This window comes from Giraffa tippelskirchi, chromosome 12 (assembly GCF_054371585.1).
Source record: "Giraffa tippelskirchi isolate mGirTip1 chromosome 12, T2T-mGirTip1v1.2.pri, whole genome shotgun sequence".
Lineage (NCBI taxonomy): Eukaryota > Metazoa > Chordata > Mammalia > Artiodactyla > Giraffidae > Giraffa > Giraffa tippelskirchi.
The window spans coordinates 100,870,944-100,875,899 of record NC_137286.1 but is presented as its reverse complement, the minus strand read 5'-3'; positions in this window follow the sequence as shown (position 1 = coordinate 100,875,899).

Below are 4,956 nucleotides of genomic sequence, written 5' to 3'. Positions count from 1 at the left end.
TCATCCCTTGCCTCCCAACCTATTCCCACCTAATTATAACTGTATCCAGTGGGTTTTGATATAATGTTTTCTCACCATTCTCTTTTGGATACTTACTTTGTGTCTTCAATTCTGGTTTCCTCTTTGAACCAGGAATTATGTGGAAGAGGTTTCTTAATTTTTCAATAATTAGGGGAGTAAAAAATTCATTATTGTTGATTTTGAATTTGAAAGTTGAAAAACAAATCTCTGCTTTGGGAAAATTAGCAAACATTTTTTATGCCAAGTATAAGAATGATTTGTGTATTACATGAATAGCAGAAGAAAAAATGTATAGTTACTTGTATTTTTAAATCACTTCTTTGTCTTAATTGTATATTTGAACTGTCATATTCTGAGGCAAAAATATTAAAAACATTCCACAATAGAAGTGTTTTCATCAACGTCTCCTAGTATTTCTGGGATTTTTGCTACATATTTTTGGCTCCTATGTTGTTTATCAGTGCTTATGACTTACACAGAGCTTCTTCATTTTCCTATTACATGTTATTCTTCTTTGACCATGTTAATGGTTTTGACCTTGAATTGTTTTAATTTATATTCATGTTGCCATTCATGCTGGGTTTGTTTTTTCTGTGTGCTTACTTAATTCCAAATTTCTCTCTCTCTCTTTTTTTTTTTGCTGTTTATGTCTTTCTTGGAGCACTGGGGACTGTAGCTGTGGCCCACGAGTAATTTCATATGGATTCTCTTTCAGTTTAGTGTGTGCAGTGGGACTTCTGTCCTCCCAGCACTCTCCAGAGCATGGCCCATATTCCATCAGGATCTTGAACCAAATATTAAACACTGAAGAGCCCTTTTTTCAATGAATATTTATTGAACACCAGTTATGTGCCAGGCAGTGTTGTAGGTCTTGCGGATACGCTAGTAGTGAAAAGACATACATGGAGCTTGCATCGTGGAGAGAGGGACAGATCATAAACAAGTGAAAATGAACAGGAGAATTGCAAAGTATAAGTGCTACACATGGCATAGGGCTTCCCTGGTCGCTCAGATGGTAAAGAATCTGTCAACAATGCAGGAGACCTGGGTTCGAACCCTAGGTCAGGAAGATCCCCTGGAGAAGGAAATGGCAACCTGTTTCAGTAATCTTGCCTGGAGAATTCCATGGACAGAGGAGCCTGGCAGGCTGCAGTCCATGGGGTCACAGAAAAGTCACACACGACTGAGCGACTAAGTATGCACACACATACACACACAGTGTAAGCAGTGTTGTGATAGTCCAAGGCTCCTATAAGGAGGCCTGGTTTAAGCTGACCCATTAAGAAGAGAAAGGGCCGGCCATGCCAAAAGATGAGCAATAGCTTTCCAGGCTTGGGGAACAGCAAGCCATCCAAGTAGGAGATATCTTGAAGTGTTTCTCGAAGTGTTCTGGAAAGAGTCAGAAGGCAGAGTGGCTGAAGCATAGTCGGCTGGAGATGGGGCAGAGGGTCAGTCAGACAAAAGAGTCAAGGAGGCGCGGGAGTCAGATCATGCATGGAGAGAGTGTCATTGGCTCTTGACAGCGTGGATTCTCTTGTTCTAGCTTCTGTGTTCCAGAATAGTCAATAAACTTATGCTAGTACAAGTTGTGTATCCCTGTGAACATGGATTGGTTTTATGCTAACCCACTTCCTCAGACTGTGCTAACAAAGCTTCGCCTGAGGCTGAAGGTTTCATCTCTCCAGACGTGTTATAGCTGGATCTTCAGCTTTCCACTGTCCTACTTTCCACAAAGGTCCATCTAGTCATAGCTTTAGTTTTTCCAGTAGTCATGTATGGATGTGAAAGTTGGATTAAAAAAAAAAAAGAAGGCTGAGTGCCGAAGAACTGATGCTTCTGAACTATGGTGTTGAAGAAGACTCTTGAGAGTCCCTTGGACTGCAAGGAGATCAAACCAGTCAATCCTAAAGGGAATCAATCCTGAAGATTCATTAGAAGGACTGATGCTGAAGCTGAAACTCCAATACTTTGGCCACCTGATGCTAAGAGCCGACTCATTAGAAAAGACCCTGATGCTGGGAAAGATTGAAGGCAGGAGGAGAAGGGGAGACAGAGGGTGAGATGGTTGGATGGCATCACTGACTCAATGGACATGAGTTTGAGCAAGCTCCGGGAGTTGGTGATGGACAGGGAAGCATGGTGTGCTGTAGGCCACGGGGTCGCAGAGTCAGACATTATTGAGCAACTGAATGACAACAACAACAAAGATTCTTCTATTGAAATCCTAATCCCCAAAGTGATGGTATTAGGAAGTGGAACCTTTGAAGGTGACTAGATCTTAAGGCAGAGCCCTCATGATCGGGATTAGTACCCTTATAGAAGAAACTCCAGAGAGCTCCTTTCTGCCACACAAGACACACAGAGAAAAGATGGCTATCTGAACCAGAAAGTCCTCACCAAACACCAGACCTGTTTGTGCTGTGATCTTGACATTCCAGCCTCCAGAACTATGAGAAACAATTGTTTGTTGCTTAAGAACTACCCAGTTTACGATGTTTTGTCATAGCAGCCCAAATGGACTGATACAGTTACCCTAGGTGATCTACCCTTGTGACCCACAGAGTGAGAGATAAATGCTTTCTGTTGCATGCCACTGAGATTAGTATTGCAATGGCTAGCAGCGGCACTAGTGGTAAAGATTCTGCCTGCCAATTCAGGAGATGCAAGAGACTCAAGTTCCATCCCTGGGTCGGGAAGATCCCCTAGAGAAGGAAAAGGCAACCCACTCCACTATTCTTGCCTGGAAAATTCCATGGACAGAGGAGACTGTCTGGCTACAGTTCTCGGGGTCATGAAGAGTCAGACATGACTGAGCGCACACACACACACAGACACACACACATATACAGAGGTAACTGATGGGGGCACAGTATTTATTTAGATGAGACTTCTCTGAAACCCTCAAAATGAAAAGCTTGGTAGAATCCATTTTCCCTCTTAAAAATATTAAATCTGATCACCACTGACACATATGCTTAAATAGAGATTTTTTTTTTAAGACAGGAGAGTGTGGTTGTGGTCCTCTCATATTTTAAAATCTGCAAAGTCATTTTAAACCTTGATCACTACAAAAGTTCTCCTGCGGTCAGCAGCCACTGCTTATTCTAATGTGCCAAAGGATGTGAAAGAGTGCTTTAATATGGTTCCTTTTTTCAGAGCAGATTGTCAAGACAGATCAGTCAATGTACATGATGTGAGTTAATTATGTATCACCATTATCTTCACTATTGTATTTCAAAGAGAGCAGTGTTTCAACACAGAAAATGATTCTGAAAGTTTTTCTCTTGTGGTATCCCTTGATGGCTCTTTTGATTCTCTTTCTAACCTCCTGCAAACCTCACTACCTGCCCCCAGCTACACACACACACATCCGATCCAAAAAGGATATATAGTAGATTTCCGTGCTTTCCCAAAACATCCATTCTCTGTTTTTAACCTCTTGAAAAAGCTGTTCTATAAGTAAGTTTAAACTTGTTCTGTTTTGTTAAAAAAAAAAAATGCTTTCACAAATAGAAGAGTAGAAAAATAATATAACTTAAACTGAAGACAGGACTTCCCTGGCTGTCCAATGGTTAAGACTCTGTGTTCCCAGTACAGGGGATGGGAGTTTGATCTTGGTCCAGGAACTAGACCTGGCACAGCCAAATAAATAAATGTTTTAAAAATAAAAAAGTGGGTTTCATATATGTATAATGAAAAGTGAAAGTCACTCAGTCATGTCCAATTTTTTGTGACCCCATGGACTGCAGCCCGCCAGGCTCCTCTGTTTATGGGATTCTCCAGACAAGAGTGCTGGAGTGGGTTGCAGGAGCTTCCTGACCAGGGATCGAAGCTGGATCTCCCGCATTGTAAGCAGATTCTTTACCGTCTGAGCCACCCCAGTCTCCCATACATACAATACACCTTGCAAATATATAATATGATGTTGAATTCAGAAGTATGAAGAAAAATACAGCAGGCTAAGGATAGAGAGGCATGAGAGTTGCTATTTTAATGAGGGTGGTCGGGAAGGCCTCTCATCATTGCACTGAACCCACTCGTTACAGAAATGAGGGAGCAGGGGAGAAGCTTGTGGCTGTATGGAGGAAGGACTTCCAGTTAGAGAGAACAACGGCAGAAACCCTTCATGTTCTAAGAGAAGGTCAAGGTGGCCCTGGGGAAGTGAGGGAAGAGCAGTAGGAGATGAGGTCAGACAGGTAGAAGGGCAGGTCAGGGAAGCCTGAGGTTATGAATTTTACTTTGGATGATTTGGGGACTTCCCTGGTGGCTCAGACGGTAAAAGCGTCTGCCTACAATGCTGGAGACCCGGATTCAGTCCCTGGGTTGGGAAGATCTCCTGGAGAAGGAAATGGCAACCCACTCCAGTATTCTTGCCTGGGAAATCCCATGGACAGAGAAGACTGGTAGACTACAGTCCATGGGGTCGCAAAGAGTCGGACATGACTTCCGCTTTCACTTTGGGTGATATGAAAAGCACGACAGGTATTTGAGCCAAGGGTTAACATTGTCCAATTTCTGTTTGTAAAAGATCACTCTCTACATAGAATATTTTGTGCTGGGTAGGCTGAGTGACAAAGAATTGATGCTTTTGAACTGTGATGCTGGAGAAGACTCTTGAGAGTCCCCTGGACTGCAAGGAGATCAAATTAGTCAATCCTAAAGGAAATCATTCCTAAATATTCATTGGAAGGACTGATGCTGAAGCTGAAGCTCCAATACTGTGGCCACCTGATGCAAGGAGCTGACTCATCGGAAAAGACCCTGATGCTGGGAAAGACTGAGGGCAGGAGGAGAAGGGGACGACAGAGGATGAGATGGTTGGATGGCATCACAAACTCAATGGACATGCATTTGAGCTAACTCCAGGAGATAGTGAAAGACAGGGAAGCCTGGTGTGCTGCAGTCCATGGGGTTGCAAAGAGTCAGACACAACTT